At 50.6% G+C, this 16,197-nt stretch overlaps 1 long non-coding RNA gene across 1 annotated transcript; it reads left to right on the top strand.

Moving 5' to 3' along the window:
• The first annotated feature begins 8,681 nt into the window (after positions 1–8,681).
• On the top strand, positions 8,682–14,362 carry LOC123333812. Its single transcript, XR_006551397.2, has 2 exons — positions 8,682–13,224; positions 13,684–14,362. It is a non-coding gene; the product is annotated as an uncharacterized LOC123333812 (long non-coding RNA).
• The last annotated feature ends 1,835 nt before the right edge of the window (positions 14,363–16,197 follow it).

The following is a 16,197-nucleotide window of genomic DNA, read 5'->3' as shown; positions in this document are numbered from 1 at the left end:
TCAAGCGCCACCCTCAAAAGCATTAGATAAAGTTGCATTCCTACAGAGCAAAGGTGTGGTGGGCTACAACAAGAAAAAGAATTAACTCAAGGGTCCCAGGTTACAAACATTAAAGCTACTACTTACACCAATTATATTAATCAATACACTGCCAGGGACACAGCAGGTAAGGGATATGGAAACTTAGCAGCAAACATTGGCCCAACAAGTGAAAAACCCTTCACCAATACAATTTCTAATCAATCTTTTAACTGCTCAAAGGAATCTGTATTCAGACAGTTTAGAACATCTCATGCCTCTCACAGTTGGGAGGCTCTGAACAATCACATGTGGCCGGAAAAACCTATTCAGGCAGGCTAGAGGACTCCCAAAGGAGTTTGTAGGTTGAAACACTGTCACACCCAGGAATTATTAACTGGAGCTGTAAGTTAATTCTTTTTTCAGAGAGAGGTAGTGGGGGACAGCCCCCCGTAAAGCCAGAGGTGTAGGTGAGAGCACAAAGCAGAAAGTAGGCAGACTCTGGTTTTAGGGGGTAGATGCTCGAAAATTTCCAGGAGGACTCCTGAGGCTCGATCCTGCCTTTGCGTATGCCGAGCCTCCTTCCTCATGACCTTTGCCAGGGGCGGAGTTCCTCACGCTGGCTCCCAGAAGTGATAGAATTCCAGTTGAGCTATTCCAGATCCTGAAAGATGATGCTGTGAAAGTGCTGCACTCAATATGCAATATGCCGGGAGATGGCTCCCGGCAAGGATGGACCTAGAGATTATCATACTAGTCGGACACGACTGAGCTACTGAACTGAACTGAACTGAAATAATCTAGTGAAGTAAGTAAACTGGGCAAATGTCATGTGGTATTACTAAGATGTGAAATCTAAAAAGAAAATGATACAAATGGACTTATATACAAAACAGAAATAGATCCACAAACATAGAAAACAAGCTTATGGTTACCAAAGGGAAAGAGAGTGTGGGGATATGTTAGGAGTTTGGGTCAATGGGGATATATTAGGAGTTTGGGGTCAATACGTACATACTACTATAGATATGAAGTAGATAACCAACAAGGGCTGACAGTATAGCACAGGGACTATCCTTGTGGCTTAGCTGCTAAAGTCCGCCTGCGACACGGGAGACCTGGGTTTGATCCCTGGGTTGGGAAGATGCCCTGGAGAGGGGAAAGGCTACCCACTCCAGTATCCTGGCCTGGAGAATTCCATGAACTGTATAGTCCATGGGGTCGCAAAGAGTCGGACACGACTGAGCAGCTTTCACTTTCACAAAGGAAAGAGTCTAAAAATATACACATATGTACAACTGAATCACTTTGCTATACACCTGAAACTAATACAACATCGTAAATCAGTTGCACTTCAATAAAACATACACAAACACAACACACAGCTATTTATTCAAGAGCTTGTATATTTACCTAATGAACTCTGATTCTTTGGTTACAGTCTGCTATATTAACATCTTACATAAATAATTATTCAATTAAAATTTACCCAGAAGTGAATTTTTATAAAACTGAATTACATACATGCAAAAGGTAAATTTAAGCAACTGCTTAATTGTACCACTGATGCACTATTTTATTTATTTGATTTGTTCTTTAGTTTTCAAACAACCAGCAATTGAAAAAATACATTTCAACTTTAAAGATATTAAAATTCAGTCCAATGTTTCATGTATGAACTAAAATGTTTATCTGAAACAAAAATATTATGCCTTACACTCTTTTACTGTTTAAAATTTTAAGCCCAAAGAGAAGCTCCAAGTGGTCTGAAATGAACTCAAGTTCTCTTCCTTGCTCCTTACGAGCCCAACATGTTGATGGATCACTTTAGACTTGCTGTTTGAGCACAGGGCTGTGTAGCAAACAGGAGCTGGAGGCTAGAACTGAATCTGAAGTCCGCTCCAAGCATTCTGCACCTTTGAAAGAACTCACTCTTTTTTGTAAGCCACCGATAAAATAACGTTCTTCATTACAACAAAATATAGCATACAGGTTTATAACAGAACAGTATTTCAAAAACCACAGATAAATGGAAGAAAACAAACTGTAAAACTGGGCCCAAGTAAACTTAACAATCTGAGTAGCACAGTAACTAAGAATCAGAAGGTTTAGTTGGTTTTACAGAGAAGTTTTACTAAACTTTCAGGTAATAATAATAGTAAATAGTTATAATAGGTAATAAGTAGTGAGCTGTTTCTCTGTTCCAGACAGTACGAAAGGCTTTCTATAGTGAACAAATTTAATTTTCACAGCAATTTAAGTGGATAGTCAGTAGCTTCTATATGAAACCTTTCAGGATGGCAAGCTTTCTACTTTGTACTTAGCCTATTGTTTTTATCTATTTATTAAACATTTTTGTTTATATTTCTTTATTTCCTTTATTGGGATATAGCTGCTTTACAATGTGGTGGTAGTTTCTGCTGCGCAGTGAAGTGATCAGCTATATGTATACATATATCCTCTCCCTCTTGCCACTCTCCTATCTCGCCATCCCACTCCTCTAGATCATCATTCTGCTTAGTCTGTTCTTTCGTTAAATAGCTTTAGCCATCCATTTTCTATTTACCTATGTGCAAATATATACCTGTTAGTGCTAGTTCTGCCTTTCTGAGCAATATGACATAAAGGAAACTCTTCTTTCGTGTGGCCACCCTTTATATGCTGGAAAGCCATTATCATATCTGCTTTCTCTACCTTAGGAGACTTCATTTAAGTCTGTCCAGGGACTGCCCTGGTGGTGCAGTGGTTGGGACTCTGTGGCTCCACTGCAGGGGGTACAGTTTGGGTCCCTGGTTGGGGAACTAAGATCCTGCATGCCACGCGGAGTGACTGGAAAACAAAAGAAAGGTTTTGTAAAAACTTAAAAAAAATAATTATTAATCTTTGGCTGCTCTGGGTCTTCGATGCGGTGAGAGGGCTTTCTCTGGTTGCAGCGAGTGGGGCTACTCTGCAGCCGTGTTGCTCGGGCTTTTCACGGCGGTGGCTCCTCTGTTGTGCAGCGCAAGTCCCAGAGCACAGGCTCAGGGGCTGTGGCGCATGGGCTTAGTAGCTCTGCAGCATGTGGGATCTTCCCCGATCAGGGATTGAACTTGTGTCCCCTGCATTGGCAGGTGGATTCTTAACCACCGAACCGCCAGGGAAGTCCTTGTATAAACTTTTTAATATCCATTTTTCCCACCTTCTAGTCCTGTAGTCCTCCTAATTTCCTGCATGGGTTTGCGAAGGTTGTTATTAGTAGCTTTGTGTTTTTGTCTTCATGACAAACTTATTCTTGACATGAACCTGCTGGAGACTGAGAGTTCTTAGAAATAATTTCCGTGTAGAATATAATGTCTGTTGAAAGATAAGCAGTAAACGTGTGCTAATTTGGAGCTTACATATGTACTATGAAAACTCAACGTTACCCATATCAGAAGCTTTCAACTTGGACTTAGGAGAATATTCCAGGTAGGAGTATTTTATCACTGACATTGTTGAGAATTGCTGGTGCGTGGTGATATTAAAAAGCATATAGGCATCTAGTGAGTCTTATTAGAGGTTTTAAACCCTCTTACTGCCTGGACTTGTTTCAGCAGAGACCACCGATCTGTGGTAGTCCAGACGTGCTTCACGAGATGGTGTTTTCTGGAAATTGAAGATTTGTGGCAGCCCTGTGTTGAGCAAATCTCTTGGTACCAATTTTTCCAACCGCATTTGCTCCCTTCATGTTTCTGTGTCACATGTTGGCAATTCTTGCAGTATTTCAAGCTTTTTCATTATCATTTGTTATGGTGATCTCTGATCAGTGGTCTTTGGTATCACTATTACAAAAAGTTTATGACTCGCTGAAGGCTCTCTGGTGGTTAGTATTTTTAACCAATAAAGTATTTCTTGATTAAGATGTGTAGATTTTCTGCTTGTTTATTTTCTTTAAACTGAAGTATAGTTGATTTACACTGTTGTCTCACTTACAGGTGTATAGTTGTACATTTTTTTTACCATAATGCTATTGCACACTTAATAGGCTACAGTGTAAGTGTACACATAACTTTCATATGCATCAGGAAACCAAAAAATTCATGTGACTCACTTCATTGTGGTGGCCTGGAACTGAACCCACATGTATCTCCGAGGTGTGTCTATACTTACTCTGTGCCTCCCAGCTGCCCTGGGAGTCCTTTTCTAGTCTGGGGGTGTGGTGGGGGCTCAGGAAAACCGGCTCTTACACAAACAAGTGCCTGGAGGTCTTTCCATGCCTCTGAAAGGGGAGGCTTTTGAACTGCAGAAGCCAGGAAAAGACTGCCCCTTTCTCTGCCTTCCTCTGTGACAGCCCTTGGGCCACCTGGATCAGGGCAAGAGCCAAGAGAGGAAAATAAATAAGAGGAAAAATAACATAGGTTCATGTTTCAAGAACTTCCCAGCGTGAGTGAATAGCTTGGGAGCCGCGGGCACAGGGCTGCTGCTCACCCCATCCCTCAAGGTGGTGAGACCCCAGTGACATCCTTGCGGTCTCTCTAGCCAAGACAGCATGGAAGAGGTCAGACTGCCCAGGTCCCGGCCTCCAGATGACTGCATGGCTGTCTGCAGATGGCTTGCCTCAGGCTCGAACTCTGGGAGGTTCTGCCTCTGCAGTCTGAAAGGGCTGAAGCGAACATCAGCTCTACTCTTTGTTCTGGAGAAGGGGTCTCAGGCCCAGCGAGATGCCATAAGTCATGAGAGGTTGCACACAGAGTTGGGGCAGAAACAGTACTTGAACTGAGCGTCTTCCTGCAGGTCTGATCTGCAGAGCACAGCTCAGCTGGCTGCTTATTGCTCAGCTCGAGCTGCAACTGAGGCAGGAGATAGATGGGCTCCAGCCTAGGCATTTACAACCAGCCTTCTGTTTACACTTCTTGGGGTGAGAAAAAGATGGACTTCAGGTCAGACACTTACACTAGCTTCCTGTTTGCATTTCCTGAGACAGGAGATAGGTGGGCATGTTAAGTCACTTTAGTCTCGTCCGAGTCCTTGTGCCCCTCTGGACTATATCCTGCCAGGCTCCTCTGTCCCTGGGATTCTCCAGGCTAGAATACTGGAGTGGGATGCCATGTTCTCCTCCAGGGGATCTTCCTGACTCGGGGATTGAACCCGAGTCTCCTGCACTGCAGGGGTATTCTTTACTCCTGAGCCACCACGGAAGCCCAGGCTCCAGGTTAAGTGCTTAAAAATCAACCTCCTGTTTGCTCTCATCAATGGAAGTAACAACTGAAACAGGGCACTAGCCAGGCTTTGTCTCTTGTGGACGCCTTAAGTCATGTCAGGAACAAAGAGGGGCTGAAACTTGTTTGAGTAAAGGATTAAGAGGTCACATATTTCCCCTCCTTGGGGCAAGGGAGACACTACCCAAGTGCAGAAAGCCTCCTTGGGGGTCAAAAGTCAGGGACGCCAGGCCATATTGAGTCTTGCTTCTTCCAGACACCTTTGCACTGAAATCCATCTTTGCAAAAAGTTGCACCTGAATGTTGGGGGGAGTCTTAGGGCAGGTCAGATGTGGAGGAAAAAACCAGAAAATTGGCGAAAGGTAAACAAAGATGGGGAAGAACTGCCCTATATAAATGACTTCAGTGGCTCTTTTCTGAGCTCCTTCTTACTAATGGGGACACCCACACTCTTTCTGATTATGCATCTCTGCCTTGCTTCCATCTTAACTAAACAAATTGACAAATTGTTTCTCTGTGTGCTCCCCCACTTGTTGTTATGCTGTGCCTCTAATAATAAACTTTGTACCTGCATTTACAGTTTTGGCTTCCATGATTAATGTATTTTTTCACTGGTGGCAAAGATCCAGGGAAAAATAGTTTCTAGCCTCTAGCCCTTGCTGGTCTGATGGCTGGGACTCCTGGTTCTCATCCAGGCCACCCAGGTTCAATTCCTGGGCAGGGAACTAAGATCTCGCTTCACACCACTGCTCACCGCTGCCTGCCGAGACCACAGCCAGCGTCTCAGGGACAAACAGTTCAATGATGCTCTGAGCCTCATGGGCCCTTGGGGTCTGGAAAAATGCTGAAAAACAACCTCTGCTGCTGTCATTTACTTTCCTCTAAACTCTCTGGTGGTCTTTCCCCAGTGGATTCAGAATGCCACAAGATGTGATAACTAGAGAGCAGGCGTTCCTGGGTCTCAGAGGCTGGAGACAGACCCACTGGTCAGGCGGGGGCCAGCTGGGAGCAGCCTGTTCCACGGTGGCCCTGGAGAGGCCTGGCCTGGGAGGACAGTGTGGGGGCTCCTGCTTGAGGCCCTGGTGGAGCATGGATCCCATGTCATGTCTCTTGAGGTCTGTTTGCTCCAGAGCAGCTGTTGAGATCTTTGAAAAATAAATCTGGTCTTGTCACTTCTCTGTATAAGCCATTCCCACAACACTCAGAATAAAATCCCAAGTCTCACCTGGTCCACACTTGGTGTGACCTATCCTCAGCTGTCTCTCCAGTCCCATGTTGGGTCATCCCACCCTCCCCCTGACTCAGTACCCTGTGGCCATGGTGGCCGTCCCCCCTGCAGGGCATACGGAGGGCCAGCTCACCTCCCTCTGCCTGGATGCTCGTCCCAAATTATTTTCTGATTGCAACTCTAACAGCCCCTCTGTGGATAAGCCTTCCTTGATCACCGCGTCCCCTTTCCCCAGTCACTCTGGACTTCAGAATTCAGCTTTCTTTCCTTTAGAGCCTTTATCACCGCCTGAAATGATCTCCTTTGCATGTTTGTCTCTTATCTATCTCCCCCCTAGAACTAAGCTCCTTGCTCACCTATAATTCTCCAGGGCCCTGCACATGGGCGTATGCATGCTAAGTCTCTTCAGATTGTCCAACTCTTTGTGACTCCATGGACTGTAGCTGGACAGGCTGCTCTGTCCATGGGATTCACCAGGCAAGAATACTGGAGCGGGTTGTTGTACCCTCCTCAAGGGGATTTTCTCGACCCAGGGATTGAACCCGAATCTCTATGTCTCCTACATTGGCAGGTGGGCTCCTTACACCAGCACCACCTGAGAAGCCCGGGCCCTGCACATAGTAGATGCTTATTAAATATTTGCTGAATGAACGGATGGAGCGTGGAGCATTTTATCCCCCACCCTCACTGCCCGGTGTTCTGTGATCTTGGGTGGGGAGGGAGGGGAACATGGATGGCACGCAGAGCATGCCATGTGCCTGTGTTCAGTCGCTTAGTCGTGTCCGACTCTTTTGTGACCCCATGGACTGTAGCCCACCAGGCTGCTCTGTCCATGAGATTTCCCAGGCAAGAATACTGGAGTGGGTTGCCACTTCCTTCTCCAGGGGATCTTCCTGACTCAGGGATAGAATCCATTTGCAGGTGGATTCTTTACCATTGAGCCACCAGGGAAGCCCCTGGCAGATACTAAATACTAAAATACTCAGTGAGGAGAAGGCAATGGCACCCCATTCCAGTACTCTTGCCTGGAAAATCCCATGGATGGAGGAGCCTGTTAGGCTGCAATCCATGGGGTCGCTAAGAGTCAGACATGACTGAGCGACTTCACTTTCACTTTTCACTTTCATGCATTGGAGAAGGACATGGCAACCCACTCCAGTGTTCTTGCCTGGAGAATCCCAGGGACGGGGGAGCCAGGTGGGCTGTCGTCTATGGGGTCGCACAGAGTCGGACACGACTGAAGTGACTTAGCATAAAATGCTCAGTGTTGGGACTTCCTTGGTGGTCCAGTGGCTAAGACTCCACACTCCTAACTCAAAGGGCCGGGGTTTGATCCCTGGTCAGGAAATTAGACCCCACATGCTGCAACGAAGACCCAGAGCAGCCCAAACCAACCCCCCAAACTCAGTGTTTTCTGTGACAATTATTGCCCCCAGGCCCTGGGGCTTATCCTCAGTAATTCTTCCGTTTCTTGAGATGCACTTACCTGTCCTTCCTTATCATCAGTTATTGAAATCTCCCTGAGTGCACCAACCTTCTACTCCCATCTACACTTGTTGAAACCCTTCTCACCTTCGAGACTCGGATCAGAGCCAACTTTCCATTAAGACTCCGTCACCTCTTCAGGGAGAGTATGGCCTCAGCCGTGGCCACCCACCCTCTGCCCGGCGCTGCACACCACCAGATCTCTCATTCAGGCCTTTCAGCAGTCCTGTGAGGGAGGTTATGCTCATTCAGGCCTTTTGACTGTCCTGAGAGGGAGGTTCTGCTCCTGACCCCATTTCACAGGTGGGGACACTGAGGCTCAGGAAGTTGCCCAAGGTCTCACAGTCACAGGTAGAGGAGGGAGTAGGTCAGACAGAGAAAGACAAATATCGTTTGGTATCGCTATATGAAATCTAAAAAACAGTGTACAACTGAACTTATCTACAAGACAGAAATAGAGTTACAGAGGTAGAAAATAAACTTATAGTTACCAGAGGGTGGGGTGGGGATAAACTGGAAAATTGGGATTGACATATACACACAACTATACATAAAAAATAGATGATTAATAAGAAACTACTGTATACTACAGATGGAGAAGGCAATGGCACCCCACTCCAGTACTCTTGCCTGGAAAATCCCATGGATGGAGGAGCCTGGTGGGCTGCAGTCCGTGGGGTCGCCAAGAGTTGGCACGACTGAGCGACTTCACTTTTATGCATTGGAGAAGGAAATGGCAACCCACTCCAGTGTTCTTGCCTGGAGAATCCTAGGGACGGAGGAGCCTGGTGGGCTGCCGCCTATGGGGTCGCACAGAGTCGGACACGACTGAAGCAACTTAACAGCAGCAGTATACTACAGAGAACTCTGCTCAATACTTTGTAATGACCTCTACGGAAATATAATCTAAAAAAGCGTGGATATATGTGTAAATGACTTAGTTTGCTGTACATCTGAAAGTTAACACAATATGGCATATCAACTATGCTCCAATAAAATTAAAGGAAAAAATCAAAATAAACAAACAAACCAAAAAAAAAAAACCCAAATAAGTAGAAGAAGGAGCATCTAAACCCCGGAAGGCTGACCCAGCTGCGATTGATCTGCAATCCATCCACAGGGTCTATAGTTACAGGCCCTACGCTGAGCCCGCCTGGCCCCCTAACCGCCCCCCACCCCTCGCACCTCTGGTCCTTGTGGTCTCTGCTGCCCAGGGAGCTCAGAGCCCTTTGGCCATCCTGTCTCCAGCCCTGTGTCCTCCTCGCTGCTCTTGGAACCTGGGCCATCGCTGAGGGCAGGGATGGGCAGGGATTGAACCTAATTCTGGCCCTTCATCCCCCATCCCACGTGCCTGCTTTTTAAAAACTTACTGTTGTCGAGAAATTCCATAGAATTTTTTTTTTCCATAGAAAATTTTGAAGGACAAGATGAGCATGTGTTGGGAAGGGACTGACAGAACTTGGCAAATAGAAGACAATTACTTACTGTAAATTTACTTAAATTAACTTACTGTAAATCGTGTCTTAACATTTTTGTGTAATTACATACTTCTCTGTGGTCCAAACTGCTCAAGAGTCAGTTTTAAAACACAACCCTGACCGGAGTAACTAAATTCTCTCTCTCTCCCTCCCTTTCTTTCTCTCTTTGTCTGTCTGTCTCTCCCCCTCTGGAAGGCTGGGCCTCTCCGAGAAAAGGCCCGAGACCAGAGGCTGGCCACCTTCCTAACAGGCGACACAGTACCCATCATGAGGATGTTCGGAGCAATGCAGAACTTTGAGCCTTTTTCCTCCTAGCCTCAGGGATGTCATCTGTAAACTGGGACTAGTGGAGGCTGTCCCTCTCAGAGGGGCTGTCAGAGTTCAGGGACTGATGGGAGGAAGTCCATGCTTTTCAGGGACCTCAGCTTGAGCGGGGCAAGGGGAGTGGGTGGGGAAGAGACTGTGGTTGGCCGGAGCCTGGGGCTTCGTGCTCCCTCAAGGGTCTCACAAGCATATGGGGAGGCAGACGGACAAGGTGATCATGGTTCACGAGTTGTCTACTAGGAGCTACTCACGGAAGGGAAAGACAGAAAGCCTTCCTGGAGGAGGTGTCTCTGAATTGAGGGTGGCAGGGAGGAAGCTGGAAGGAAGCGAGGTCAGAGCTAGGAGTGTCTGGCCCCTCCACTGGCTGTTCAGGACTCAGTAGTTCAGGTTCTGCCATGTGCCAGGCCTGGGGCTGGTACTGGGGACATCGTTTAGGGTGGGAGACACATGCTAATTGCAATGGTGATGGTTTCCATGAAGAAGAGATTTGGGGGTGTTAGAGGGCTTACCGGGCCTGGGTGTTGGAGGAAGCGTCCCTTGGGTGGGCTCTGAGATCAGCAGGCGCCGTCCAGTGCTGGGTAGCAGAGGGGGCCTCTGGGCAGAGAGGAGTGTGTGAAGCTTGGAGCCGGAGGGAGCAGGGCCCCGTGAGAAGCCGACGTGGCCGAGGCCCATGAGCTGGACGAGGCCCGGGTGCTCCGTCCACACAGAGCCTTGAATGACAAAGGGGCATTTGGCTTTAAATTAGGACCCCTTGAAAGGTACTAAAGTGGGGTGGAGGGCAGGCTGGAGCAGGGGCAGTGGGGGCAAGGGGCAAGGGAGGGGGACACATATCTGGTGGATGCAGGAAAAAGGGGCTTGCTGGGGTGGGGACGGGAGGTGGGCACCGCTCAATTCCCTGAGTCCTCTAGCAGCACCGCGCTGGAGGGTGGGCTGGGACTGGAGTGGAGTTTGAATTCATTGTTATTTTGACCTTGTGGTCAAGGCTGTTCTGTTTGTTAAACGAATGTGAACAATCCCCCTGGCTGGGCTCCTGACTTGGGCTCAGGCGGGGACGCCGCCCACACATGCACACCCACCAGGCCTGGGGCTGGGCCTGGCTGTGTCCTCGGCCCCACCAGCTCTCCTAGCATCCAGGTGGGGAGCTGGTGGTAGAAACGGCCCCCAAGAGCGATTCCTGGCCAGTGACCTTGGGCGCCCTGGCTGTGGACTCGAGTTCTGCCTGTTCCCTGATCCACTCATGTTCTTAGGGAGCCCAGCCTCCCTTCCCCACCCAAGGCTCTGACCTGCTGGAACCTCTGCTGAGTGGGCCTTCACCTCAACTGGGAGCTGACTTTGCTCCCCTACCAGCGACCCAGTGGACAGTGGGGCCTGGGGCCTCCTAGTGGGCCCAGCCTCTGGGCAGGGGTTAGAGGGGGTGCTGGGCAGGGCTGACTGTGTTGCCCCAGGTCTTGGGTGAGTTTGCCCCCGCTGAGCCCTGTTGTGAGCAGGGCTAAGGCATGGGCTGTCATCCAGCTTTCTTTGCTTGCTCAGGGAGTCACATCTCCTTGGGCCTCACTTTTCCCATCTGAAAAATGGGTACAGCACCAAGTTAGCTGGGTTGTTGGGTTTAGGGAGGGTGAATGACTGCACAGTTGGCCTTGGACACTCCTTGTTCTGACCCTGGAGTTGAGCAGCCTGGTGGTCTGGTCCAGCTCTGGGGAGAGGCTTTTCCAGGCTCGGGGGGCTTCTGGCCTTTCTTAGGGAGGCTCCCTCTGCCAGGAGCTGAGCTCACAGGGCGGGCCGGGCCTCGGGGGCCACACGTTCGCTGTCCTCTCTTTCCTGGGAGCCGGCCCAGAGACAAGGGGCAGGGCGTCTGGTTCTCATCGGGCGGCCATCTCTAATTCCTTTGGCATCTGAGCTGCTTTTCAGAAGGAGGAAGATGCACTTAACTGATTGTGACCCAGTGTGGTGCTGAGGAAGCACTGGGCTTCCAGCAAACAAAGCTGGATCCAGGGCCTAACTGGGCCACTCACTGGAGCGTAGTCTGGGTGAGCGAGGTGTTCACTGCCTCTCTGTATCAAGGGCCCCATTTGGAAAATGGGAATAATGATTTCTGCCCTGTCTGTTCTCTAAAGTAGAGAAAGATGGGAACGTGCTTTGTAACCTGCAAAAAGAAGACACTTTCCCTTTGTGCTGGCGTCATCGTGGATGGGGTCCTGCCCAAGGACCTTGCCCCACATGGGGGTAGCCAGGCCTGTTGGCCAAGCCCTGAAGTCTGCATGTCCATATGGGTAAAGCAACTTCGTGGTCCATGGGATGGAGGCCCATGTTAGATCTCTGGCTGGGGACCCTGAGAGTGGCAGGGGCTCAGAAAAGGAAGAGTTCGCTCTGGTTGGTGTGGCCTGGGGACAAAACAACACACTAATGAGAGCTAACGCTTCGTCCGCACTCACTATGTGCCCGACACACTTCTAAGAATTTTCTGTGTCTTGACTGATCCTCACAACTCCCTTCTGAGAGAGGTTCCCATTACTCCCCCTGCCAACCCTTCAGAGGTGGAAAGGCATTACGGGAGAGGGCATGGGGTGTGCAGAGGCCTGGGGAGCCCCTCGCTTAGGGGTGCAGCGGGAGGAGCTGGCCCAGGGCTTGGGGGTCTCACGCGGCAGCAGCGGGAACCCTCGGAGGTTCTTGGGGGACCTAACCTTGAGGGTGGGCAGGATGGGCTCCTGGGAGGACTGGCCGTCGGGCTTCCTCATTCCTCTGTCTTCAAACTTGAGCACAGGCCCAGCTGCCACCCAGGTGGCCCTCCGGGAATCCTCGACTCCGAGAAGCGCCGAGGAGCTGGGCGGTGTCGGTGCGGAGGGCCGAGGTCTCAGAGCTGGGTGGGCTAGTTTGGGGGCCAAGGGGACTGCGGGCGCCAGGCCGCACCCCATCCTGGGAAGCGGACTCCCAGAAGGGCAGGGCAGCCCGCCTGCTGAGTTTTAGAGCAGCCAGGGACATTCTTCCTGCTCTGGGCCATCCTGCTGTGCAGCGTGATCAGGGGACTGGCCCAGCTGGGGCAGGGGTGATCGCACCATGGCCCCAGCGACCAGAGAGAGGAAACAGCCCTGGACCCTTTCCTCTCAAAGACAATGAAACCCTTTCCCAGGGAGGCCACCCTGGAGCAGCACGGTGGCAGGCCCTGGTCTGAGACCTGGTGTGCAAGCAGGCAGGCGCATCCCTTCCCAGGACTGCCGTGGTTCACTGCTGAGCAAGGCCTTGGGGCTGGGACTGGGGAGCTTGCGGGGGAGAGTTGACTGTGCAGGGTGACCCACCCTGCATCCTGACCATTTCTGCTTGAGCCTCCATCACCGACAAACAGGCAGGAATTTCCAACAAAGACAGGGATGGGGTGGGAAAAGGGCCTGGAGGGGCAGTGGTGGAGTTTTGAGTCATGAGGCATCCAGGGTGTGATGTCTGTGCAAGAGACAGAGATAAGATGCGCAGAGATGGCTGGGGTGATTGGGAAGCACGAGGCAGACAGGCCGGATCCGGGGTGAGGTCACCGGAGAAGCAGGGGCCACAGTGAGCCACGCAGCACAGGGGGCTGAGGGGGCCCAGGGGAAGGCAGGGGAGAGGTGGGGGGCTGAGGGGGCCCAGGGGAAGGCAGGGGAGAGGTGGGGGGCTGAGGGGGCCCAGGGGAAGGCAGGGGAGAGGTGGGGGGCTGAGGGGGCCCAGGGGAAGGCAGGGGAGAGGTGGGGGGCTGAGGGGGCCCAGGGGAAGGCAGGGGAGAGGTCGGGGGTTGAGGCAGCCTGGGGGAAGGCAGGGGAGGGGTGGGAGGGAGGGAGAAACTGGCCTTGGACTTTCTTTTTGAAAGATTTAAATACTTGGTGTCTGAATAGAGCACTGGGGGAGAGAGTTCAGGAGTTCAAAGCCCCAGGGATCTGGCGCCCGTGGACAGGGGAATGTTGTTCTGGAAGGCGAGAGAAGCCCAGCCTTTGTTCTCATCCCACAGAAACAGTCCTGGATTTGCTGTGAGATTGGCATCCGCCTATGCCAATTTGTAAATACTTTTGGAAATGCCCTTTTCCCAGGAGGCACTTGGCGAAACCTCTTGCTTACTGTGTGGCCAGCCAGCCGTAGGAGAGGTTGAAGGTGAGTGGAGCTGGGAAGGCAGTGAGTGACCCCGGGGAGAGGTGACGAGGAGGCCCAGCAGGAAGGGCGGTTTGAGGTCTTTCCTGGACAGTGCACAAGGCGAACCCGCTCCCCACCTGCTCGTCCCACTCTAGCTCGGGCCTTGCCAAGCTTCTGGGTGAGGCCGTGTGCTCTGGCACAACCCATGTTTCCCTTTCCAAACCTTAAGCCCGGTGCTGTTCCCACAGCCCAGCTCGGCAGGCTTGTGCTGTGAAACCAGAGGAGGCAGCTTGATTGGCTGGGCAGGCGCGGTGCTGCGGGGCCCTGGCCTGACCACCCAACAGGTCAGAGCCGTTAAAGCAGGGCAGGACCCGAGAGGGGGGATTGAGATGCATGATCGCTCACCCATCCCCGCAAGGTCGAGGATCTGCACAAACCTGTTGTCGGTGACGTTTCTCTTGAGAACATTGGAGAAATCTGAATGTTGACCAAGTGTTACAAAAGGTGAAACTTGACTGACATGGAAAGCTGGATTGTTAACTGAAAAAAGTTTAAAAATGCATATATGGTGTGATCTCATTTTGGACAAAATAATAATGAATATGTACCATAGGTGTTAACAGTGATATTGATTGGGTGCTAAAAACCTTTTCCCCTTATTTTTTCTTATTTTTGTGGCTCTATGTTTTCTCACACTTAAGTTTTTTTGGTCATTGTCTTCAACTGCTACAATGAACATATACCTCTTTTATTATGTTAAAAGGTTGTTTTTAACTAAAAAACATTTGCTAAAAATTGCTCCTCTGCAGGAGAACAGCTTGAGTCGTGGATGGAGCCATGGTCCTATGGGACAGGAAGAACTAACCTCTCTGCTCCTTTGCTCCCAGCCACAGCTTAGAACGCAAACTTCACCTGAGTTTGACCGATGCTGAGTTGCTTCAGTTGTGTCCAACTCTTTGGGACCCCATGGACTGTAGCCCACCAGGCTCCGCTGTCCATGGGATTTCCCAGGCAGGAATACTGCAGTGGGTTGCCATTTCCTCCTCCAGGGGATGTTCCTGATCCAGGAATTGAACCTACATCGCTTATGTCTCCTGCATTGGCAGGCCGTTTCTTTACCACTAGCGCAATCTGGGAAGCCCTGAGTTTGGCACAAGGTCCAGAGAGAGCTAATTATTGCAGAGCAAAAAACAGACTTGACTCGAAGATGCTGAGTGATTAGTGAGTGATTAAAAAAAAAAGATAACTCAGCCTGGCCTCCTCAACCAACCCAGGCCAGGCTTGCCCCAAACTTCTCTTTGTATGAAAATCCAACTCCATTTTAATACTGGGTTGGGGAAATAAAAAAGCAGAATGTGAAGGATAAAGTTGCTAAATGTCCTGTACTTCCCTGCTAGTCACCTGCAGCACTTGCGGGACTGTCCAGTGTACGTCTGGGCACCACTAGTGATGCCAGACTGGGTACCAAGCGTGATGTGATAAGACCATCACTCAGACAGAGGGTTTGGGACCAGGGAGGCCGAGATAAACCACAGCTTAACCGGAATGCAATGAGTGCCCTGGAAAACCCACTTCTCTGGGCCTTATTTCATCTTTCAGAAGGGCTGTATCATCCTGGGCCTCCCCTGGCAAGCTCACCTCTCACAAGGCTGTGGCTCAGCTCCTCTGGGTCTTGTGTGTGGGGCAGGTGAGTGGACAGGCGGTCTGCCCATCTAATGGCACCTGTGCCCTGAATGGAGCCACCGCTGGGCACCCACACCCACCACCGGCCTGGCCCCCTCCCGGCCCCATTCCTGGACCTGGCTCTGCCTCTGCCCTTCTGCCCAGCCCCATTCCTTCCTGGGTCTCTCCTACACTGCCCAGGAGGAGCCAGACACTCTTCAGGCACACTCCCTGATTCCCGGGTGTGGGGGGGCGAAAGCAGAGGTGCGGCCTGCGGCACGGTGTTCCCCCGGGCTTCCCCACACTTCCACTTCTGATGAGCGGGGAAACCATTCCCTCCTCTGCCCTCAGAGTCTGTAATTTCTCCTGCAAGAGAGGAACATGTCTAAAAAGGACATTATTTGGTGGGGGGAGGGGGGGTGGGACAAAAAACACTTATTGTCCAACAGCTACAAGGTTACGGCCCTTCCTTCCTGGGACTGTTTGTCCAGATCAGCAGGTGGGTCGAGCCGCACCCGGCAGACACCCGCCCTCACTGGCCTCTGGGTCCCCACATTTGGGCCAAATGTGGGGTGAGCCTCTTCCTGGCTGGAAGGGACTGCCTGGCCGAGCTCACCCCTGGGCTGCGGCAGTCGGTGCAGAGCAGGCTTCAGTGATTCAGACAGAGACGTGGCTGATTTTGATTTTGTGGGGCATTTGCTACCACTTTTTTTTCTCCCCACAACTGTGCTCT

Source organism: Bubalus bubalis, chromosome 5 (assembly GCF_019923935.1).
Source record: "Bubalus bubalis isolate 160015118507 breed Murrah chromosome 5, NDDB_SH_1, whole genome shotgun sequence".
Lineage (NCBI taxonomy): Eukaryota > Metazoa > Chordata > Mammalia > Artiodactyla > Bovidae > Bubalus > Bubalus bubalis.
This window is presented reverse-complemented; position numbering and strand designations above follow the sequence as displayed.